Genomic DNA, 26,291 nt, shown 5'->3' with positions numbered 1-26,291 from the left:
AGGAGGTTGCAGTGAGCCGAGATGGCGCCACTGCACTCCAGCCTGGGTGACAGAGCCAGACTCCATCTCAAAAAAAAAAAAAAGGAAAAGAAAAGAAAAAAGAATTCTCTGTTTTTCTTTTCTCTCTGTTTTTCTTTTCTCTCTCTCTCTCTCTCTCTCTTTTTTTTTGAAATGGTGTCTGGCTCTGTCACCCAGGCTGGAGTGCAATGGCGCCATCTCGGCTCACTGCAACCTCCGCCTCCCAGGTTCAAGGAATTCTCCTGCCTCAGCCTCCTGAGGAGCTGGGACTACAGGCGCCCGCCACCACGCCCAGCTAATTTTTGTATTTTTTGTAGAAGTGAGGTTTCACCATTTTGGCCAGGATGGTTTCGATTTCTTGACCTCGTGATCCACCTGCCTCCGTCTCGCAACGTGCTGGGATTACAGGCATGAGCCACTGCGCCCAGCCAGAATTCTCTATTTTCACGGAGAATATGTGATACTTGCATAATTACATTTTAAAAGAAAGCTTTCTCATTACTAGGAAGCATATTACAAAGTTTAACATGAGAAAGGGAGCATATTTATATTAGTTTCTATGTTACATTACAAATTATCTTAAATTCAGGGACTTCAAGAAAGAAATAATTATTATATTACTGTTCTGTAGGTCAAAAATTCATGAGCAGCTTAGCTGAATGGTTTTGGCTCAGAATCTGTCGTGAAATTGAAGTAGGCTGGGGTCATCTCATGGCTCAAGTGGGGGCCAGAAGATCCATTTCCAAGATAGCTCACTCACAAGGGTGTGGGCAGGAGGCTTCAGTTCCTCACCACGTGGAGGTCTCCAGATAGCTTGAATGTCCTATTGACATGGCAGCTGGCTACTTTCAGAGCAAATTATCCAAGAATGTTACAAATGTCTTCTATGATTTGGTGTCACAAGGCTACTTCCCCAATGCTCTATGCATTAGAAAAGAGTCACTAAGACCAGGCCACTGGGATATTAAGCTCCACCTACACGAGGTAAGAGTGTCAAACATTTTGTGGACATCTAAAAACCACCAAAATACTAAATGAAAAAGAAGGAGGACTAGGAGGAGGAAAAGGAGAAGAAGGAACAAGAAGAAAGGGAGAAAAGGGGAAAAAAGGAAAGGAAGAAGGGAAGGAAGACTAAAGTAACCCCTCCAGATAACTGTGATCTACCTGTTTAGAATGTGAGACTACTACATTTTATTAATTCACCATTTTATATTCTTATAAATTCAAATCTTAAAATGAATGTATTGCTAGAAATACATGTGTTTCCATTGTTATTACTAACACTTTAAGTAACTATTTTAATTTCAGTAAAATGATTCAAGTGGATGCTTCAGACTAACATCCTGTTTTTACATAAATTCTTTCATATGCATCTCCAGATAAAACAGGAAATCTGAGTGTAGCCCATTCTGTTGCAATTTTCTTCATTTTATGCCTAATTCCTATGGCTAGTAGGTAACCTTTTCCATTTCTCTGCACTCAATTTTCTTTTCTGCAGCCTTTGGAATAAACAGATTTTGAGTTTTCATTCAGTTCTGATATTTTGAAGTCTGCAGGAAATTTTAAACTTCTATGAGCCTAAAGTTTCTAGATTTCAGTAATGATAAATATAACTTTAGCAATACTCTTATGCAAGTGAAAAGGACATTTTATGTTAATTAGAAATATAAGTAAGTAGAAGCCCAAGAGTTTTATTGTAAACTATGACACATTTAGTAATTTTATCCTGATGGGAGACCCCATGTACAGGATTCAAGCCCTAAGTGGAGACAATAGGAGACAATACTCTCCCAAGAAGACACCATTTTATTTTCCAGTAATCTAGGAAATGCTTTCAGAGACCCTGCATAGAGGTTTTTCCAGAAAAGCCATATATTGTGAAAGAGGAATGGGCAAATATAACATTTGATTTTAAATTTCTGGTTTGATTAAATCTTCATTTTCATAATACATTTTTCTTTATCCTATGTTTTCAGTTGTTGAAATTAACATTGGTTAATTTGATTTGTTGCCACTCGTTTACTTGATCAATACAAATGCCTCTGCTATTGCAATTTTTCAGTGACATACATACACTGGTAAGGCATCAGGTTCTGTCATTTCATATTATTTTGCTGCCTTATAGAAATGGCCTCTTTCCCTTTTCTTCTGACACGATCTGTTGTGAGAGGTCATTTCAATCTGCTCCATTTCTGAACAAAGTCTCTAAGATTGGTTTTGAGATTTTGAATTTCTATTTTAGCTCCCCACGTGAATGACACTAAGCATTTTGCCATGTGTTCTATGTCATATCTCATATAGAAATAGAGAAGAAGGGGGAGAGAGACAGAGAGAGAGAGAGAGAGATGCCTTTATTTGAGCACTGCCATTCTGCATTGAAATACTCGATTTATCATACAGTCACCTACAGGTTTCTTAATCAAGCTACTAATAATGACACTAATAATCCTCACTGTTCAGGTCAAAGTAAGCACCCCACTTTTTCTCCCTCTCTACAGCTTTGTGTTTTCTTTAGTGAGACATTGCTGCCATACTGCTTCTATGAGCTTAAAAAGCCAGTGGTTCACTAAGCAGACTTTTCCTTTACAGTTTTGTGCTACAGAAGACACTACTAGCAACTCTTTTATAGAAAATGTGGTCTCTACAGTAGCACTTCCTACTCCCCTCTCCCCCCGGACAGAGTTATAATATTTCAATTAAGTGTAATACAATGTTCCTGGCATTTGCAATTCTTATTATTTCCCTAGTGTTTGGAGTGACACATTGCTTTGATTTGACATCATCTTGCTTTCGGTAGAATCAAACGTCCCACACACTCCTTACACTTACTGCTCTGATTAGTGGCAGGCTGAAGTAGCTAGGGGGTTGTGACTCATGGGCATTAAACTACTTTTGTGCCTGTTTCTTACCTCTTCATGCCTGGCCTGTCACAGGCCATCTTTCTAAGTTCTTCTCAAGAAAGACCATTAGGAAACATAGAAGGGGAAAAATCTGAAGGCCGTTGACTAAATGATATATCAGGCTTTTGCCATTTTGTCTTTGATGCAACCTAATATATGTATAATTTTGTGACCAGACTTTAACCCTGATTTGCCATCTTTTACTCCAAATCTTGTGCCAGAAATTCTCCCCAAAACACAAAACATGTGTCTTTTCATTGCTAATTCCAACTGAACTCTTGACTATTTCAGCACTTACCTAACTTATCCAGTTGTTATCCTTACTTAAAATATGGCTCTGGACTTGGTATCTGACTGGTCTCCCCTCTAGATTTTTAGCTGTTAACTTTGGGCTAGGACAAATAGCATGACTCTAAGAAGATCATCACTGTAGCTTCATTAACAAGCAAAGTATTTCAAGCATGCTGTGGTATTTTTTTTTTCTAAGAGAGATATAAATTCAGGGCAAAGAAGCCAAAGAAGCAGAAAATCAGAAGTATCCATTCATGGAGTGTAAAAAGAGAACAAGAGAGATGCTGTTAGAACAAAGAAGCCACCCAGAATATATCTATTATTTCTCAGTGAGTCTGACCAATGATGCAACTGTCACTGCCTTCATATTGGCAAAGATAGGACCTCGGGATTATGCAAAAAGCCATTTCTACGTATGTTTTCTGGTTCTCTTAAGGCCTGTCTCAGGAAACTTGAAGATAGAAAGGCAACCTCTTTTCAAATAGAGGAAACACATCTGTCTTGATTATTGGCCATCAGTATGAGTGCTGGATAATTCATTTATTCTGCCTTTAAGTGTTTCTTGTGAAATGATTCAAACTCAGCATCTGAATCCATAATTATCTGGGTGTTAATGATGTTCCACAGGAAGGGTTACATTGCTGGCCAAGTTAAGAAGCGATTGTAAATTGGGGGCCTCATTAAGAAGAAACTCTTCCTGTTAATGTGACTGGAAACCTCTTTCACATTGTTGATGTGCATTAATATTCACTGAGTATATTTTGTATGTGTTCATATAATAAATGATACATAATAAACATAGGAAATTAAAGTTCATTCTCATTGCAGACAAGATGCATTTGTTCTTAACAAATCCTTTTGTCTTCATGAAGTTTGAGTAAAAACAACCATTCAAATAGTCATGTGCCACATAACAACGTTTTAGTCAATGATGGATCACATGTATGATGGTGGTCTCATAAGATTATAATGAAGCTGAAAAATTCCTATTGCCTAGTGACATCATAGCTGTCATAATATTGTAGCACAACACATCGCTGATGTGTTTGTGGTAGTGCTGTTGTTAAAAATCCTACTGCATTGCCATTTATCTAAAAGTATGGCACATACAATTATGTACAATACATAATACTTGATAATGATAATAAATGACCATGTTACTGGTTTATGTATTTACTATACTATAATTTGTATTGTTATTTTATAATGTGCTTTTTCTATTTATATACAAAGGAAGATAATTGTAAAATAGCGGCTTTCAGTAGAATCAAACTTCCCACTATTGTAAAGTAGTCCTTCAGGAGGTATTCCAAAGAAGGCATTGTTATTATAGAAGATAACAGATCCATGCATGTCAGTGTCTCTAAAGACCTTCCAGCAGAACAAAACATGGAGGTAGAAGCCAATGATATTGATCCTGACCCTGTGTTGGCCTAGGCTACTGTATGTGTTTACATAGTAGTTTTTAAAAAAAGGTTTGAAAAGTACAAAAAGAAAAGAAAAAAAGAAAAAAAATTAAAATTTTAAAAATAGAATAAACCTTATAGAATAAGGATATACTGACAGAAAATAGTTTTGTACATTATATAGTGTGTTGCTGTTTCAAGTGAAATGTTTTTACAGAAGAGCCAAAAAGTTGAAAAAATTTTTTGATCCCACAAATAAATGAGAACATTAGTGGATGAATGCTTGAGGAGATACATACCCCATTTTCATGATGTGCTTATTTCACATTGCATGCCTGTATCAAAACATCTCATGTATACCATATATATATATATATATATACCTACAAAAATTAAAAATTAAAAAAAATTTTTTGGAGTTAAAAAATTTAAAAGGATACCAGTCATATACAGACATTCTGACCCCAAAGAGGAGAAAATTGAAGAAATAAAAGGAGTCATTAGTTCCAAACAATTTAAAATCAGCCAGGTAAATTTTATTTATATTATATATAAATTAATATTATTGTATTATATAATGATGTGATTATATTAAATTATATTATTAATAGCTAGAGACAAATATAAGCATTCATTGCTTTATTAGTTGTTTGTATTTCCAAGGTCTATTTAAATTTCAGTCACTTGAAAATAAAATGTATTTTCCTACAGACTCATATATTTAGCAGAGTGATTAGGTTTGCAGATCATCTGAAAAATTCAATTTTACTTATAATATACCTGAATGAAAATATGAACAGCTTAAATTCTAAGTTCTGATACGAATAGAACACTATGTAGAAAAAATAATAATGTTGATGATCTCAAATAAACGTAAATCATTATTATAGTATTATACAATTGTCATTTTACATTGTCTTTGCATTTTATAGACACGCTCAATGAAGATATAATTTCACTAGAAAATGTCTATCATCTTTTCTAAACACCTACTCCATCTTCTTCTTATTTTTTTTCTCGAGTCCTCAGGAACCCAGGGCTCTTTTTCTAATTTGTCTGTCTAGAAGGTTTTAGCAGCAGCATCCATGTTGAAAAAGATTAGCAGCTAGGAAATAACAGTATAGTGGTGAGAAGGAGATATATCTATTTTTCCCTTTATAACTCTACATCCGGTAGCAGGCTTAAAAAGTCATCTACAATCCAAGTTTATATAAGTCTTGAACTATATTTTATTATAATACCCCATCAGCTTATTTTAAAATGTATATTTTTAATCCATCAGGAATTGATTTTATTATATACTGTGATATGCTATATCAATACCATTTATTAAAAATTGTATTACTTTCCTTCCTGACCTGATATACTTCCTTTACCATATACTTACTACATGTCCTTAGGCATGTTTCTGACTTTTATATTTTGTTACATTGATACTTGTTTCAACATCATACTGTTTAAATTACTATATCTTTAGAATGTAAGTTAACATTTTGTACAATAAGGCTGTGTCACTATCCTTCCAAAAATGTTTTTACAATTCTCACATTTTTCTATTGTACTCCAAATTAACTCATGAATCATTTGGCAAAATTCTTAAGAAAAATTCCTTGCTATACTGAATAATATTTTACTAAATTAATAGATTAACTCTGAAGAAATAAATTTTTATGTTATTAAACCCTCTAATTCAGTACTATAATAAGTCTGCACATACCTTTGAGTCTTCATTTACTATCTTAATTAATCTTTTGATTTTCTTTATTTAGGTTAGTACTACAGTTAAATATTTTTCTCACTGTGTGTGATACTTTACTATTTTGAATTCTTTTACTGTTACAGGCTCTAAATCTAAGTTGCCTACAGCTGTTAAATATTATTTTGTGATTGACTCTTTTCCTTATTATATTATTGCTTATCATGCTTCAACTGATTCAGGTGATTACCTTGGGCTTTCCAAGTACAGAGCATATAATCTATATGTAGTGTTGTTTTGTCTCGTTTTTTGGTAATAGTTATGCCTATGATGTATTTCATAGCAATTAATAGAGTATTCCTAAATGTTGAAAGTAGAAGTGACTCCATAATTAAAAATTATGTGGTCTGTTTTAAGACAGTCTTTATTATGTGAAAGAGCTATTTTTTGATTTCACATTTTTTAGCAGTCTTACAGAGAATACTAAATTTTATCAATTTAATATACAAAGAAGACTACATTACTTTTCTTCCTCAAATTAACTGTCCTTAGAGTCTTTAAGTAAAACCTCATTACTTATGTAATACTGCTCAATTTGATTTGCTAATGGTTTATAAAAGAGTTTTGTAATCTTATTCAAGAATGTGATTGATATATGTTCTTTGTGTTTTCATGATATCTTGTTTAGTTATTGGCAAGAAGAGTTAAAAAGAACACTAAATATTTCAAAATTTCTAACTTTTTCTATAACCTGGAATAATTTAAATTGGGTAAGTCATCAAAATATTAAGATTTGACATAACTATACTCAATAATATGTGCATATTCTCTGATCTCAAGATGTTTATACTCTAATTAGCATTTAAATTATGTCAAAACACAATGCTATTTCAGAAAACTTGTAAAATATTTCCAAGAGAACTAACAAGGAGTATAATGTAAAGAACTTTAGATTGAAAACCAGGATATCTAGGTTTTTGTTCAAATTCTATCACTATCTATATGATTTTTGGCTAAGTCTCTTTGCTGTTCTGAAGTCAAATATTTTATTTGGAAAGTAAGGTAGAAATTGATGACATCTAAGATCATGTATTTTGTTGCGATTCATCAGAACAGTTTATTTGCTCCATGTCTTAACTGTATTTTATTTGCAGTCCGATTCAAATTTTACTAAACTATGTTGTGAAGATTTGAAAAAATATTGTAGGTTACTGAGAAACAAATGCATGTGGCACAAGCCACATGTGGTATGCTGATACCACTGAAATTTATATCAGTGCAGATGGTCAAATGAAAATATGTGGTGTTCACTGAGAGAAGGTAAACGTGTCCTTAGGTCTCCCCTGCAAAACAACAACAACAACACAAAAACATAGAACAGTGTTGTGCCCCTCTAGCTGACCTTGCTTTGCTCTTTTATTGTCACATCTTAATTCACCAGATAGTTGATGGTGAAGTATAAAAAGATGTTTTATGAGCCTCATTTTATTCTTATACATTTATAATAGTATCTTCAGAATGTGAGCTCTTAATTCACATCTTATCCATCACTTATTTTATCTCCACAGATGTATGCGCAATTGTTCTTTTAGGACTCAGTTCAGCCCACAGATGTCTCCACAGCTCCTCTCTATTCCAAAGGGGAATTTTTTTCCTTGGAAGCAGTCGTGTAAGGTTTTTGTTGTTTTCTTTTTTTTTGTTTGTTTTATTTTTATTTAAAGTGTGGTAAAGACTTTTTCCTTTCCTCGACTTGGTGGTGGGGGCAGGAGGTGGTAGGGATTGGGGGATCTTACCTAAAAGATGGCCTTGAGATTTGCATCAAGAAAACATGACAATAAAGCACTATCTGTATTTATGCTCATTCTTTAAATTCTGCTTAATGTTTTTGCATACTGGCCCAAGAATTATAATCACCCAAAAGTTGAATCTTTTGCCTCCTGTTTCCATGACTGAGTTGATATGCTGAGGCAAAGTGAAAACATCACAATTCATTCAGGGCAGGAAGAGGAAAAAAAACAATCAAACAAATGCCTAGTTTAGGCAAAATTGCCACTTTGAGAATAGCTTGGGGCTTGTGGGGAGTAAATGATTCAAATTGCTGCCTATATTATCTACATTTACTGGGCTTATGAACTTTATAATTTTCTTTGTGTGGTAGGGATGACTACATAATTCAATAGAATAAACTTGAGGTTATATCAATTATATTTTTGTCTATGTTATTCCAGAAACCTCTGAATATTTGTATTTGTATAAGAAAGGTCTTCCCTTCAAACATCACCTATATTCAACATTAAGTGTCATTGAATATTCAACTTGTAAGCAGCCTTAGAGAGAACTAAGGTCATTTCTCTCATTTTATAGATTATGAGCTGACAATCTGGATGATGACATGACTTACACAAAATCATACAGTCAGTCTGATGCTTGGTAAGTGTTAGATGCCTAATTTTCTGGTGAATAGGTCATCAATACCACAGTCATTGTTCATCATTAGCTTAAACTCATCAGAGGTTAAAATTACCAAAGATCTCTGATGTTAAAATCTTTACAAAATTGAGATTTACTGCTTATTTTTTGGCTGTGTGTGTTTTTGGCTTTGTTTTTATTTTTGTAGGAGATGGTGAAAACACTTGTGTAGAGCATTTAAGGAATAACGAAAGAGTTCATTTCCTTTTGGAAATTAATGTAGCAGTGGAGATCTTTACAATTCAAAATCATAGGTAAAGTTATTTTTTAAATGTAAAGCAAAATTTATATACCAATGTTTTTGAGAGTGGTTATTTTGAACATTTTATTTAATTTGTTGGGATAAAAGTAGAAAAACACAAGCCAGGAAAATTAAACTTTATAGAACAGAAGCTTATGCCTTAATGGTTAAAAGTAGAATTTGTATTGGCAATAGAAACTATTGGACTATTGAAGATACTGCAATAGAAACTATTGGAATATAGAGGATATTGCAATAGAAACTATTGAAATATTGGGGATAAATTGGAAATGTACTTTCATTATCATGGATAATAAATAATAGACACATAAGTGTACAAATGCAGAAATTATTGATTTAGACCAGTCTGATGTTATAAAACTTAACTATACATCTATATGGCTGACAGTGCATGCATTAAACTTACTGATGATTCATTCAGAAACTATTATTTCTAATATTTAAGCTACAGATTTGTTAGTAAACTTGGATCTTTTACAATACAATTTAAAACATTCATTAATTTAGATATTATATGTAGTATCATCCCATGCAAACAAGCTGTTGATATTGCTTCTATTTCTTGTTTGTTTTGTTGTTGTCGTTGTTAACAAACCATATTGTTATTTCACTCCGTTGAGTTTCCTCATCTGAAATGACTTGGTTATGAAGACCAATGTATTTTGATTAGCAATTTTGTATAGTTGATTTTAAGATCCAGAGTTCCATAGCTGTTAATACATAATCTTATAAATTGATCTTTCCTTAGAATGATATCTATTGTACTAATAAAAATGAACTGATGTAGTTTTTATGCTCCTATCTAGATATCAGAATTGCATGGTATCCTTCAAGAGGAGTAGCATAAAACAATTTTTGATAGCTATTAGTTGGCATGCTCTTTCACCAAGATTATTTTTGGAGCAGTTTTGTTAGGCGGCATTTGTCAACATACTGTATGCTGAAAACTGTTTGTTGATTTAAAGTGTAAGGGCTGAGTTTTCGAAAGGGAGATTTTGGTGTGCATAAAATTATACACACAATTGCATTTTCCCCACAATTACCTAGTCATGCTATAGACTATCAACTACATAATTTTTTTGTTTTATATTTTTTAAGTTTTGCTTTGCTTGCAAGAATAATAACATTTTTTCTTTCCCTTATTTCAACAAGTGCAATAAATTTATGACTGCATTTCTTTGATCCACATTTTATAAAATATTGGACCTACAAAGATCATTCTTTTCCATGTTACTCTTGAGAAAGTTCTCTACTTCCAAAAAATTTTCTTCCTTTAAGCAACCAACTTACAAAATGAGAGAAATGGCTTTTGAGAAATGGTTTAGAATAATAAATCATCAACTGGTAGTCTTTATACATTTATGTGTTACATTTATATATAATTCATATATAATATATAATTTATAAAGGTATATAATATAAAGATATTAAAGGAAGATTACTCCTCAAAATATGAAAAAATTATAATAGCTGCCACAACCTCTATCAAATATTGTCTTCTAAGATTAAAATATGAAGAAACTGAAGTAATCTATGTGTTGACTCTGTTGGGATGTAAAGTAATTTTATGAATTAGGATTTGATTTTGTGCTTTGGTCTTATTTGCTATAGGTTCACTGAAAGTTGCAGACATTTGAGCATTTTCATGTCATTCTTTTTTTTTTAATGATAAACTCTTATTCTGTCAACAACAACAACAACAAAAATGTGTAACTTGGATACCAGTTCCTTTTAATGAAGCTTTTGAGTCTTACAAAATATGATTAATCTGATTAGTGATTCAGCCTCCTTTTATGCTTACATTACCTAACACAAAGAGCCCCCCTACAGATTAAAGTTTAAATGTGGATTACCAGATAAAGCTAGTCCTGACGAGATTTCTATGGTGCAAGGAAAAATTGGATTTGCTTTTCACCTCATCTCAGGCTCTGTCATCCTGGTTTTTGCCTTGTTCCCTTGTTCACAGCAAGGATATTAATTTTGCAGTAAAATCTTTAAGCAATTATGCAGATAGCGCTGAAAATGCAACATACACACACAATAAGAGAAGCTTAACTGAAAAATGGACCCCAGATATTCATTAAAAACAGATGGCTACATTGCCAACAGCATAACTTTGGATGTTTGGGCTAAGCTGATATTAATCTGCCACAACATGAAGAGAGGATGAAACTGCTGGTGTACAAACTGTATGTATTGCTTCTTTTTGCTTAAAAAGGAATATAATGATGATTTATGACTGCCCTTTTGATAAATGTCCAAAAAAGCACTGAAAAGTGAAGTAACATTTTAATAGTACTTGCTCTATTGAGTACTGATGCTCATTTTTGAGACACATGTAGAATATGATAAATCATATTTGAAAATTTTTATTTTTCAAAAATTGTCATGGAAGTAGATGCAAGGATTCCATTTAAAAATCAAATATATATATACACACACACACATATATATTTAAATCTGTTTAAAAGAGGGACTATTTTGATTATAATATTTCAAAATCACTATAAAACACATGTTTGAATTTATCTGATGACCTGAGGACATCTTGACAAGAAGATAATTTTCTTTTAAATGACAAAAAACAACTATTTGTTGTTTATTTGCTCAGTGGAAATAGTAAAATTTTCAATCTAAACAAAATAAAATAAATCAGAAAAATGTTTGGCAAGTCTTCCAAGTAAGGCATGGATGATAGAATCCATTGAGATAATTGCTACGGTGATAAATGCATAAAGTATACATTTTTATCATTTATAATTATTAAAACAAAGTAAATAATTGAACAATAAGTTGTACCTAAAACTATACACATGCAATAAGTGTTAGAAGATTACAGAGGACTTCAACCAATGCCTTCTTGTTGGCCAAATTTATCTAACCACAGAAGCTACTTTCTGGACAGAATTGTCCTTATGGTATTACATGGACTGAATAATACCTAGTCAGACCACCATAGGGACAGCCCCATTGAGGGTTGGGTCCAAAGACTAATTGAAACACCTTGACATTATTCTACTGCTTTATCTACATTTTGAAGACTGAACTAGAAATCACTGTTTGAAAATGGTCTTTATTACAATTAGAGAGTTTATTTTATCCCTTGAGTGTTAACCATTATTTTTTTCTTATATTAAAAAACTTTATATTTATTGTAGAAAAAAATTAAACAGATACTCTAAAGATAAGAAAGTTCAGATCATCCCCAATCCTACTACCCTGAGATGACCACCACCAATATGCTTTTAATACATATTTTAAGTTATTTTCGATATAGATAAATGTATATTTTTTAAAAAATTGAGATCCAGCTGGGCACAGTGGCTCACACCTGTAATCCCAGCACTTTGGGAGGCCGAGTCAGGCGGATCACCTGAAGTCAGGAGTTTGAGACCAGCCTGGCCAACATGGTGAAACCTTGTCTCTACTAAAAATACAAAAATGAGCTGGGTGTGGTGGTGTTCACCTGCAATCCCAGGTACTCAGGAGGCTGAGGCAGGAGAATCGCTTGAACCTGGTGGGGAAAGAGGAGGTTGCAGCGAGCTGAGGTCAGACCATTACACCCCAGTTTGGGTGACAGAGCAAGACTCTGTCTCAAAAAAAAAAAAAAAAATAGTTGTGATCCAACTGTTTATTATGGAATCTGCTTTTATTGCTTTTATTTTTCCAACAGTCTATGTAATGACTATCAGTTCTATAGAATCCAATATTTTTCCAGATCCTTATTTTACTGAATCCATAGTATTCCATTGTATGAATAATTAAAAATTCATTTTACTAACCCTCTATTTATGGTAAACAGGATGGAATTTTTTATTAGTATTAAAAACATCACAAAATGCATCTATTTAGCTAAAATTTGTATGTAATATATGTGTTACCAATTAGCTCATCCTCTAGCATTATCCTCTTTCACATGTAAATAAACATTTTCTTGGGCAAAGTATACTCCTAGAAAAAACATTCAACAAGCTCTTTTGATTAACTCAACCTATTTTTTAAAAAATGTATATTTATAGTCTGACTAAAATAACTTGTTGCTAATGGAAACTATTACTTTATGTTAATAACCTTAAAATAAACCTTTTCAACCTAATCAAATTTCTATCAGCATTCTCTGTGTTGCTTCAGCCATGCTGATCATTTGCTGTTCCTCCAGCATGCACTCTATTCTTAAATACCATCAGACCTTTACAGATGTGTTTCCTCCTAATGTCCTTGGACTACACTCAAGTTGCTGTACTAAATTATCAACTACCCTGCGAACCCCTCATTTAACCCCATCTGTGATAGTCATGTGCTGTTCCTGTAGATAACCTTGTGTGCTAATCTCTATTTAAGGTCTTTTTTTTAATCAAAATTATTTGTTTATATGTTCTTCTTTTTCAATGGGTTGTGAACAACTTCAGGATGAAGTTTATGTCTCATTCACTTTTTATTCCCAGTACTTGATGAAATGCCTAACATCTACTAGGCATTCTGAAATGTTCATTAAACTAAATAGTGACCTGAGAATATCTTCATAAGAAGATAATTTTTTATAAACGACAGAAAACAGGACCACAGCTACCTTCAGCAAGTCCCGACTGGGGCTGCACAGGGCTCAGACAACTCTGGTGGCCTCAATGTCATTTTAAAGGATAAAATGAGCTTGAAGCTTTGACTTTCCTTCTCCGTTTCACCACTGTGAATGATTCAAACATATGTATGCACTCACCACCACCTCCCAAAAAAACCCTAATTTGGCCCCATCTATTGGTAAGCATAAGGAGATATGGTTAGATTTTGAAGCAAAGGGGAGAAGAAGCAGAATAGTGATTGAATAGGGATTTGACATTCTTAGGGATTGTTATCCTGTCCTTCCATTAACAGGACTCTTTACGCAAGGTGAAGGAGGAAAATGACATTATTACAATTACCTTGAAACAAATAAGCCCTAGATACAGAACAATCTTAAATTTATTTATTAATATTCATTTGTAACTATTGAATGTGTGCTGTTGGTGAAGCATCATATTAGATTTTTGTAATGGTGGCATCACCAATGGCTCTGAAAATTTTTTTGCTCCACCTTCCTTGCGTTGAAGCCATATAGTTGTAAAGAGAGACTTAGGAAGCCAGAGAAAGGAAACTTTGGCTCACCCAAAAGTCCATCTGAAGCAGTTCAAGGAAACAGAATTCCAAAAAAAAAAAAAAAAAAAAAAAAAATGAGAGAGAGAGAGCTTCCCCTTATTGGAAGGAGCCAGAAAGCAATGCACTGGGGTGGGGGATGACTTAGAGGGCTGTCTCCCCACTGTTTGTGAAGTTGCACTATGTGATTTCCAACTGTCTTCCAAATCTAGAGTCTATGAATGGTTATAACTATTTATGCACAAAAGCCTCCATCCGGAATCATCATCCAACTCGCAAATAATTTTCATGTCTTTTATTTCACATTTTTCTTTCCAAATGAGAAATTAGACAGACTCCTTTATGTTTCATTTTAAAGAACTGTCTAGATTAAATTTGGGAATAGGAATTCTATATCTAGATGTAGATGTAAGCTTTAAAAGCTAACCTATTAACTGGATATTGAAATCTTTAGAAATCTTCTTCTTATATCAAGACTATTTTCTTGTGTTTGCATCTGTCATGACAAGTGTGATTAAATATTCTGGCAATGGTATTCAACAGAAACACTATCACAAAAACAATTTCTGTGGCTTGAAAAGTGATGTTTAAAGCCATTTCAGTGATACCAAATGTTTCTTTGAGGTTAACATCTTGTGACAGGAAATGAACAAAGCACTAAAAAAAGTGCAGCTAGACATCATATAAAAATTTAGCGTATCTTCTTATGAAGAAATTTCCTTAAACAGATACTTACTTTAAACTTATTGGTTAATAGCATTATATACTGTTAAATAAGAATACTTATTTTTTAAAAAAGGCCTGGGAAACACTTAAAGGTTAAAACACAATTTTATTTTTAATTGAAATTGTTTTTAATAAAATCTTGTGAGTGTTTTTAAGTTCTGAGTATTCACATTTGAATGTGGTGAAAGTGTGTATATTTAAAGAAGTAAGCTATTTAACATATTGTGTAATATGAGCCAGATAATCTGCTTTGATAAGGAGGACCCTGTGCAAGTAAGGCAGAGACCATGATCCTAGGTGGAAGGCAAAAAAAACAAAAACAAGAAATCAATCTATTTCAAGGCCAATAGCAACACTCTAGCACTCCATTCAACCCTACCGAACATACCTGCATGGTCTCAGCCACTCATCCCTATAATTTGACATGATAACCAAAAGTATATTTGGTACCGATGGTAGTTAAGAGTTTCAAATGTAAATTTCTACTTTCATATTATTATTTTTATTTTTATTTTTATTTTGGTTAGTTTGCTGTGTAACTGACTTTGTTGCAAATGAAATACTATGATACAACATATTATGAATAATTGGAACTTGAATGTACTTACTTTCTCATAGCCTGTTTTCCCTCTTTTTAAAGAATGGGACAAATAATGTTACCAAATAAATGTTAATAAAGGTACTTAGGAAAGAATATGAAAAAGTTTAAAAGTATTATTTAAATGTTATTATTCTACTTATTTTTACCACAAAAATTGTAACTCAGTCCAAAATAATTTTATATTTATAAGTGAAATATATGTGAGTCTATAAACATACCCATGTATTCTCAACAAGATAATTTCATGTGCCCTACTTTATCCCTTCCAGAGAAGCCATTAGTTGGAGTCTCTAAGAGTCACTAGTCAGACTTCACATAGTGTTGCCTCAATATTTGCCACAGGTGTCTGATGTGGTGCGGCAGGAGAAACAGAAAAGCCATCACCTTCGTTGTGGTCATGAGTGCGATCCTGGGCGAGTGGTCACAAGTTCCAGGAGATGGACCTATGTATTGTTCATGGGCCACTGCAGCTCCTCACTCGTGACTTAATCACTTCTCCATCCAGCCAGGAAAAAAAAAAAAAAAAAAAACGAAACAAACAAAAAAAATATACAGTGACAGGAAAAAGATAATTTATTCTCAGGCCCAGGGAGAAGTTGCCTTTAACACTTTTCAGAAAGAGCTATACCTAAGATCCAATGAAGATACTAGAGGAAAAGTAATACAATTACAAAGTGCAATGGGCCCAGGGTCCTGTAGGTGATGTTGGATTCAACTAATGGATTCTTCATGATTTCTCATTTGAGTACTTATGCTAAAAGTCTGGATGACTCTGGGGGCTAGGCATGTAGCTTAAATAGGTGAATCCAGATGGATGTGTTTCACAGTACATGGAGCATGCACTGTTGACAAAGATGAAGTAGAGAATTCAGACATCATCAAAAAAAAAAAAAAAAAAAAACCCACAGCAACTCAGCTACTACCCGACACTGCTACAGCAGTTTCACTCTTGCCATCTTTCTGATTTTTAGAGAGCACCTAGGAATCTGGATTTTAATGGAAAATCTAAAGTTCAGAAGTTATCAATTCAATAGTCATAATTTAAAACTCTGTGTAGCACAAACAAAACATGTCCATAGGCTGCTTTCAGCTCATAAATATGTGCTTCCACTGGAAATTCTGAGAAAACTAAGACTGGGCTTCAAGCGATCAGATTTTGTGCCTACTATTGTCTCTTGGTGCCACATAATAATTACTGGTACCACATAATAATTGACTGTATAAAATAATTAGACTTAGTTGACAAAGCACTTTTGATGTAGAGCTGGAATATCTTAAGTTTTGCTAAGACATGCTACAGTAAAGCTCCATTATATTTCAAGACAATATCTGGTTAAAAGCTAATTCAGATAAAATAATCAACATTTTAAAAGCTTACTTATGTCTTTCCATTTCTTCTGTTATGGAATGGACTTTGGTAGTTAAGTCTACTTACCAATCTGGAAACAAAGCCTTTAAATTTGGTTTATCATTTAAAAAAATGGGAGGAGCTAAATTATTTATTTTTAACATCTGAGAAAAATATCATTAACACAAGCATAATTATAATATGAACAACTAGCATTGGTTATTTGATCACCTGTGATTATGAGTAAGTGCTTTTTAATTTCTTTATATGCAATATTTTGGCATAAATTGGTTAATGCCTACACTTACCTTAAGATATAGGTACTATTATTGGCCTCATTTTACAGATGAAGTTACTGATGATCCAAAAAATGGAAGCCATTTGCTCAAGGTCACACAGCTAGTACCAAGGCAGCTTAGTTTGTGAATGTGAGTGTTTAAGCAACATGTTCTACCATTCCTATTACTACCTGTACTTATATTGAGTCCTTTGATGAGCCAGATATTCTCATCACCCCAATAGCCCATGAAGAATATGTTCTTATCCTCATTCATAGGTGAAAAAAGTGACGCTCCAGGATGGTAAATAATTTGCCCTTGTTTGAAGACAGGAAAAATGGGTCCCAGTCCCAGATCTGACATCCAAAGCTAGGCATATTTCAATACATCACAGTGCTACCAGAATGTAATAATTTCAAAAAATCTTAAATGGAACCTAAACCACTTCTGTTTCAAATAAAAATCATATTCTTTGAGTTTATATTCAGTGTTGATATAGGCTAATTAGACAAAATATAGCTAATGAATTAAGTCTTTTAAAGCTCTTTAAGATCTCTACTTCATTTCAAGATAAAATAATCTCTTTTCCTTAACATCAATCATTCTTGTTCATATGCAATGCTTGCTATTCATCTTAAAACATATATTTATTATGTTTTAACAAGTTTTAAACTATCTCTTTTCTGTCCTACTTAATCATTAGATCCCAATTTAGAATATGAGTAATGTTTTAAGAAAACAGACAATCTCTTAATTCTGAATTATTTTCAGAATTGAAAGAAAAAACTTTCTACTGCCTTTCCGTGATGGTGACACCCAGCTTATTTTTATCATTCTGACCCTTTTAAGCTGTAATTTTTAATAAACATTTTGTTAAGTGATTATTGAGTTACTGCTTAGAATATTATATCACAAGAAAATTCTAATTAATGCTTGTAATTTTACTACTCAGATCTTACATTCTTTTGGAGGCGAACATTACTGTTTTCTCATTTACATATATATAAGTCATATAAATTGGCACATTCCTACTAAATGAAGTTTCACTATATTTTTACATAAAATGCTAGACATATCAGCAATTTTAGGGAATATTTAAAATAGTGGATACCTTCCATGTTATTAATTGGCTCCCAGTCAATTGGAGCAGAAGTACATTCAAGCGCAGATACAATTTCTCAATTTGAATAACCATTTTATATGAATTTAGGGGATGTAAAAACTGTGCTCTTGCTATATATATCTCCACATTATGCCTGAAAAGATTTAACATTGGAATTGCACTAGTAGAAACTTGCAGCTTTTATTACCAAAAGCAAGGATACAGGGCTGTGGGAAAATCTGATAAACCAAACTCTAAGACTCATGACTTAAAAGCTCAATTTTTCCTCCCCGCACCCCATAATGTTGACCTTGGTCTGGTCTGTTTCTCTCTGATTGTTTAAATTGCATTCTCCTTCACGGATGGTGGTTTCTTATTAAATTATTTATTGATGTGACTGACACTAGTTGAATAGATTCATTAAATTTCACAAGTTGTTAGAGCCTAGTTCACTGGAAAGAAAAACCCCTCTTTAGATTCTTTAAAGGACAAAAAGCGTCATGTTTTTTGAGGTCTTTTAAAGTATTTAATAAAGCATGAAAAGATATGACATCAATCCTACTAAAACACAAGAGAAAATGAATGATGTTACTGTAAATCTTTACATCAATCACACCCAATACTTTGGAAAACAATATAGTTTTGTTTGCATTTCAGAAGTGACAAACAACTCTTGTGACTGGCTTAACATAGTCACTTTCTATTAGTCAAGACCAGAAGCAAGTCAGAATTAAAATGTGGCCCTGCGTTGCTAGGCAGCTGAGTTGTCTTGACATGGTGGTTAGTTTCCTTTTCACTGACTGACAACAGTGAAATGAAAGAAGTTTTGAAAAACTTGATAATGGTTTTCAAAGGAGGAGGATAATTGGTGGTGCTCGCTTGTGCAGTTCTGTGTGGAAACTTTCAGGCGGCCGTGAGAGAGGACTGTCACTAAAAATTTAAACTCTTGTACACAAACTTGACCTAGAGTCTTCTCCAGGTTTTGGCGGTTCACTTTCAGAACACCCCTCTGAGACCAAGGGGTGTAGGATGAAAGCATTAAGACAGATGGGTAAAGCCCCAAAGGAAGAAAAGAATCCATAGTTGTGATTTAATCCATTGATGAAAAGGAGGAATTAAGTAAAATCTTAAAAATTAAGAATATGTAAAATAACTTTAGATAGCACCTGTGACAAAAATGTTTTAATTGCATAGTGAGTTGCAACTGAGCAGAAACTTGCATCAAATGCAAGAAATAAAGAAAAGTACATTTTTTTTATTTACTATGCCAGAAATAAAACAATTGCCCTGATGTTATTTTTTAAAATATTCTCTAGTTGATAATTTACCTCAAAATGTATCTCCAACATAACTCCCAAAGCATATAAATAATTACAACTTAAGCATTTGTTGTCTGTGGCAATAATCAAATATAGCATATATTTAACTAAACAAACAAACAAACCAAAAACTCAAACAAACAAAAAACACACACACAGAAAATGCATGTTGCTCCCTATTTCATCCAAAACCACCTAATGCAAGAACATTTTAACTATCTTTGCCATTAATTTACCCAGAATTTTAAAAACTGAGCAAAATGGACTCATACTGAAAGAAGGGACCAATTAGTGTTGGATTAACATTCATGGTTATTTACAGTTGTTTTTGTACTTGTTCTTGTGCTCTGACTTCCTAAAATTTCACAACCCAAAGATTTAGAAAAATGGGGTTGTTTAGACGCAAAGTGCAATGAAGTGGCTGTGACCATTGTGTAGACACCACCTCTCTCATTATACCCTCTCAATCAACGCTCAGTACACAGGAAACCGCAATAAAGCCCATCTGCCACGGTTAATCTGCAGGCAAACCCACACCCATGTCTATGCCCGTTGCTCTCCAGCCTTATTATTCTCAGATCCAAAGCTTCATAAGGGATCAGCCAAAGTCCATTAAAGTAAATAATAGCTAGAAATGACAGGCTTAGCAAGGATTGGGAGGAAGTTGAAGACCAATCTGAGCTCTGAGCTCTGATTAATAGAGAAAAGCATTAGGAGAAAAGGGGAGAAAAATGACCTCAGCCTGCTCCAAAGAATTCCTGAACCTTCGTTGTTAGGGCAAGTGCTACCATCTGAGACATTAGTGATCCTTGAATTTCCTTCACTTTGATGCAGCTCAAATGGGAAAATTTTGAAAGTTCAGCAAGGCCCCAGACCTCAGCTGGAAAGCTGTCTGGAGTCAACCCTGTCAAAATTCTCTTGTGTAAGAGAAAGCCTTTATTAGCTAGATTGCAACAACAACAATAACAACACCCACAAATGCCCTACACAGTCTCGTAAGGAGGGGCTGCTGCTAGAGATTGCAGATGCAGTTATTATTTCTTTGCATATAGTCATTTTTTAAAAGTCTCCAAACAAATGTAGTAAAATAAAACAACAGTGATTCTTAAAATAAATGCCTTTCAGGAACTAGCTGGATTTAGTCTGCTGGTAGGAAAGTATATGTGTATTTGTGTGTGTGTGTGTGTGTGTGTGTGTGTGTGTATGGGGGAATGTGCTTGGGAGGGTATTCAAATATTTATTCAGTTTCATCTTGATATTTAATATTTATTTTCACTGTGCAACACAAAAAAATCTTTCTTGAGCAGTTCAAAGCTTGTTAAGTCAAGATAGAATCATAATGTGTTTTAGTTATTTCAACTGCATGTTTTATATAAATTGACCAGGAAAAAAATTCCAAATTAGTTGCAAAAGAATTTCTCCTCTTAAAATTTTAAAATTATTTTATAGCTTCTGTGTGATACACTTCCTAATTAGAGGAGCCCAGGCAATGTCATCTCCTTCTGTCTCTCTGCCCCACATTAAGTGTATTTTGTCTTCAAATAAGACAGTTTTCAATTTTGGTACAGCTCTTAACAGTGCTTTGAAGAAATCTATCCCTGGCAGACCTATTTGTAATAAAGAAGAAATTTCAAATCTGCTGTATAACTTTTAAACATGATTTTCCTTGTATAAAATACCATATTCTATGTGAAATGTGGATTGAAATTAGAATAGTAGAGAAAGCTCAAAAGCTGTGAAGGCTCTTTTAAAGTAAGAGCTGAAGAAAAACAAAGCAGCTCCTGCTTATCTGAAATCCCAGTCTGAAGGGGAGAAAGCATTTGGCAGAGGCAAGCAGGTATTGGGAAAGTCCCATGGATTTCTTAGGAAGATGGTAATGATCCTGATGAGGACTTGATGTCAGGGAGGCTTACCTTTGAATGTATTTCTTGTTCAAGTTTATATTGTAGCATGCAATTTTCATAAATAAAATGAAGAAGCAATGTAAAGAACCGTGGTTAAATAATAGTGTTTCACAGATATTGCTGATAACTTGGTTAATGCACTGTTGATGTGCACGTGGTACAATTTTCATATTTTAATCTTAAGTAGAACATGAAATGACAATTATGAAAAGACAAAATAGATACCACCAACAGCTGTAATTGCTATCTAGGCTGCTCAAAGATGGGCAAAAGACACAGTAAATCAATATTAAGTTCTCCAGAAATGCAGGTATCACAACAAGGACATCATATAACATCATTATAAGCAAATTCTAATACAATTTGGACAGTTGTAAAGAACACAGGATGAACACAGGGAATGAGAGGGTAACTTGTCCTCTGTAACTTCAATTGATATCTTATGGAAAAAATAAATCTCTGGGAATCATGACTATGTAACATTTAGTTAAGGCTGTAAACCGTGTTGAGTTTAATAAATAAGTATGGTTTCTTTTTTCACAATTTAATATGTAAAGACCATAAAGGGTTAAATGGTTCTGCCATGTGTAATTATAATAAGTTGAAATTTAACAGTCTTAATACACTGACTTACATGAAATGCTTTTGTATATAATAGGCCTACATTTTGTGGTGTTAAAGAATACCTAATTAAACTTGTGGGTTAATAAACCAACTAAACTTAAAAAAAAACTATTAAAGATTAAAGGCATAGTACAAATATAATAAAATAATGAAAATTGAAACTGCAAACCTTCGGGATTAGAAATGAAATGGGAAAAAGGCAAATAGATAAGGAAATAAACAAGAGCTTCAAGGAAAAGATACAACAAATGCAACAAATATGTAAAAGTAGTTTGGTCATAAAATTAAATTAAACATTTGCATTTCAGGTTCTAGTTTTAGAGTGTAATCATTTAAATGGCCTAGAGAAAGTAGTTCTGATTTTATTCACATATTTCTGGGGCTGTTAGTTTCCCTTGTGGGAAATGAAACAACACATAGCCCAAAAACTTTTCATAAATTCTTATTGATTTTTTTGCATTTATTCATAAGTTATTTATGTATTTATAAATATTGGAGAAATATTTCACATTTCAATTGAGCATTTTAAATTTTTAAATGAAATAAAATGTTTAGAATCTATTTATTCACTTATCTTCTTCCTCATTCCCATAATTGAACCTTATTGAATTGAATTCACAGGCTCTTCCACCATTACATAGAGAAGCAATATAAAAGAAACACTTTTCATCATTATTATCTAGTTTACACAAAAATGCTGTAACAATGGAACTAAATTTGAATCAATTTGAGAATTATTTGGTACCAGAAAATAATCTATTCATCAAAAGATTATCAATTAGAATCAAATTTCTTTGTGTGTGTGATAATGACAAACAAGAAAAATAAACAAAAACTTATCAATTGTTTACCACATGGTTTTGCACTTCCACAAAATTTTTATCTCTTTTGAACATTGTATTCATGTTAGCATTCAATGATAAACATACCTAAGTTACTTTGCTATTTATATAAATTAAAAAATTAAATGTCCATGTAATATATTTTATGCACATGCGAAACATGTTTATATGGAATCAAGTGCATGTTATTATGCATATTATGGCATATACTGCTCCATATGCATTATCTCACATAACGTGCACAAATAAGCAACTATTAGGTTGATGCAAAAGTAGTTGTGATTTTGGCAATTAAAAGTAATGGCAAAAAGTGCAATTACTTTTGCACTGATCTAATAGATTTTATGACCTTGAAATACACATTTTTTTAGTCACTAAATGCCACTGAAATTTTAATTTTATTCCTGCAAAGCATGAGTTTTAATAATAAATCCACTGTGTACATAAATGGGATTGTTATTCCAAATGCTCTCCATTAAACTGTACAATAGAATTAACATTATAAAATAAAATATAAAACAATTTCTCTTTGGGTATATTATATTGCTATTGACACTTAAAACTGCATTATTTTCTGTTCTTGGTATCAGAGCAGAATATTTAAAATGAAAACTACTTTTCTTACCCTTTTACTAAAGACTCAAAAACAGAAGGCTATTACTTTCTACAGTAATAATGATCTTCAAATTCTCTATGTAAGAATGAATTAAAACCTTTACATTAACCACAAGGTGTCTCCAATCTTTAATTCTCTAGATTTTCCCTCCCCTTCATCCTCATTTTTTGGTACAGAGTGAATATATACAATCAGATTGCCACATTTGGAAACTTCAAGAAGATTCATTCAGATGTAAATTGAAAGTGTATATTTTAGAAGGGACTTTATCAAACTGAAATATATATAATATACTATACATATGTAACGTTATATATGTCATAGTTATATCCATTATATAATGATATATATCACATGCTTATAGCATAGCACATGTTTAATAAGAATTTATCAGTTATTTTATGAGTATATATTTTGGAAGTTGGCCTCTTAAAAATAGTGACACAAGACCGGAAAAGAAAAAGAAAAAAAGTTTAACATCAAAGCATAGCTTGGTTTAGTTTATTCATAATCAATATTTAATTTTTGAATAATCCTGTCAGCCAGCTATAACCAACTACTCCAAGAAAATAAAAATTTCATAGTGGACTGTGCACATCAATTAGCCACAAATACAACTAAAATCTTGTTTTTTACGGACCAAAGCTATTAGTGAGAAGTAATTACTAAAGCCAATCTCATTATGAAATATGAATATATAACTGAATATATAAATATGAATATGTAGAATAAATCTGATTTAAAAGAATTCCAACTACAGAAAGTCTAATCCAAATCCATGTATGGCTTATCTCTCTCTTTACCCAGAAAGATAACATGTATGTGTGTGTGTGTGTGTGTGTGTGTGTGTATACATGTGTGTTTAATGGGATGCTGTTTATCCCACTATATCTTACCACTCTGTCTCTTTGGATAACAATCACAGGACCCAGATGCTAAGGGTAAGTGATATTTTCCCACAAGCGGCTTCTGGCTCCTTGGCAGACGTGATAGGCAGTTGTGTTGGCAGTCGCAGTGCTGCCTCTGGCTCTCTTGTGTGGCTTTGCCGTTGAGAGGATGCTTGGCCTGCCCTGTCCTCCTGGATACCATTTCCCTCTGACAGCCCTTGGGTTTTGTGAGGCTTTATTCTGTACAAATCCCTTGTGCAGTCTCTGGATGAACTCTCTAAAGGCAAAATAGAGCCTTTCTTTCTGGTTGTGTTTAATGATCAGCTGAATTGCTGGTCCAGGTACTCAGGAAAACCAAAACCAAAACCAAAACTTTTCCAATTTTTTCTGGCTATTTTGTTTTAATTTCTGATCTTGTTTTCACCCTGAGCACATTGTATCCCAACTTAATTGCCAGCAAGTTAGCCAAATGATTTTGTATAAATGTTGTGCTTTCTGATTTTTATGTTGTAATTTACATGATTTTTAAAAGTCCTTTGTTTTCCCATATTTATTGTCATAAACAAATTTGAAGATTTATTTTAGATCATAAATAACAACATAAAATATCGCTCGCAAAAAATGTAAGAAAGGAATTTCATGATTTTACCAAGTGTGATTGGCTGATAAGCTATTTAATGAAATAAAAGTAGTATGCTTCTGAAATTGATAGAGAAGTAATACTTCATTCCTTGCATGCTTGTAATTTGGATGACATTTTGAAGCATGTGCTCAAGTTGTACAAACAAAAGCACACAGTAGAGCCAAACATGGTTTCAAAGACACCAATATAGCTAACTGCTGAGTAATTTGTGACATTTTCACACATTTCTTCTCAGTGATATCACAAACGTAGTCATAAATGTGTATCATGGATTAAATGATTCTCTGCCTTACTATATACCTGACCACAATCCCCAAGGCAAAACAATATTTTGGGATACTGTTAGCTGTATATTCTTTGTAAGCTGTAATGTTAACAAAGACCTAGAATTTCCTAAAAGAAATATTAGGAGCATTTTGCATAAAAAGGCCCATTCCAATTAAACCTGGGTTGAAAGATATTTCTTTCCAGTCTGCCATTTTTATCTCATATGACTGTAAAATTCTAAAATTATTGATGCTGTGTTTTATAGTTTAACAAGTGAATTACTTAGCAGTCAAAAAAAGACTATACAAGTTTTATATGGGTCTTCAGATAATTATCTAAAACAGTTTCTTATTAAATAAGACTTCATGTCCTTTATGAAAAACTGGAATGTGTAGTGTCATAATATTATAAATTAAGAGCAAATGTAATTTAAAGAGGAGCTTCACTGAAGCTTCTAGGAGAAATAAAGATCATACCTCTTCTTGACAGCTGTGATTCTGTTTTTACAGACATTGTTGTTAATGTTGAACCCTCTCTGATGCAGAGGATGTTCTTATTGTAGCCAATGTTTTGCAAACCATGTGCTTCTAGCCCAGTGGAGAAATTACCACATTCTAATGTGACTTCAATGTTCTATGACGTGTGATAAATCCATGTTCTGAAAGAACATTTCTGGTTAAATTAGCATAAATCCTCAAAGATTATTGGCAATTGGGTTGCTATCAAGTATATATTCTTCTTTTTTTCCTGGATTGACTTTGCTCTTTCTTAAATATAGAACATTTAATAAATATTTGTGGAAACAAAAAAATGTTAAGTAATTTTTTTACAGCATTTTTACCTTTTCATCTTCCAGTTTTAACTGGGAAATGTGGCACTTTCAGAAAAACTATTGCTAAAGCTTGGCTTCTCATTTTCTACAATATATAAGAACTCAGAAGACTGTAATTACATATTCTCTA

General features: G+C 32.9%; 1 long non-coding RNA gene across 5 annotated transcripts in view; it reads right to left on the bottom strand.

Moving 5' to 3' along the window:
• Nucleotides 1-25,896, bottom strand: part of LOC129465662 (uncharacterized) — a 133,374-nt gene extending 107,478 nt beyond the window's left edge. For 4 of the 5 annotated variants that reach the window (XR_010116775.1, XR_010116774.1, XR_010116777.1 and 1 more), the window contains exons 1-3: nucleotides 25,806-25,896; nucleotides 10,896-11,058; nucleotides 5,609-5,720 (exon numbers count right to left, since the gene is read on the bottom strand). This is a non-coding gene — a long non-coding RNA (uncharacterized lncRNA). The remainder of the gene's footprint in view (nucleotides 1-5,608; nucleotides 5,721-10,895; nucleotides 11,059-25,805) is intronic. The other variant, XR_010116776.1, reaches the window with a different exon arrangement.
• Nucleotides 25,897-26,291: the final 395 nt, after the last annotated feature.

The sequence above is a fragment of the Symphalangus syndactylus genome, chromosome 17, assembly GCF_028878055.3.
Source record: "Symphalangus syndactylus isolate Jambi chromosome 17, NHGRI_mSymSyn1-v2.1_pri, whole genome shotgun sequence".
Lineage (NCBI taxonomy): Eukaryota > Metazoa > Chordata > Mammalia > Primates > Hylobatidae > Symphalangus > Symphalangus syndactylus.
This window is presented reverse-complemented; position numbering and strand designations above follow the sequence as displayed.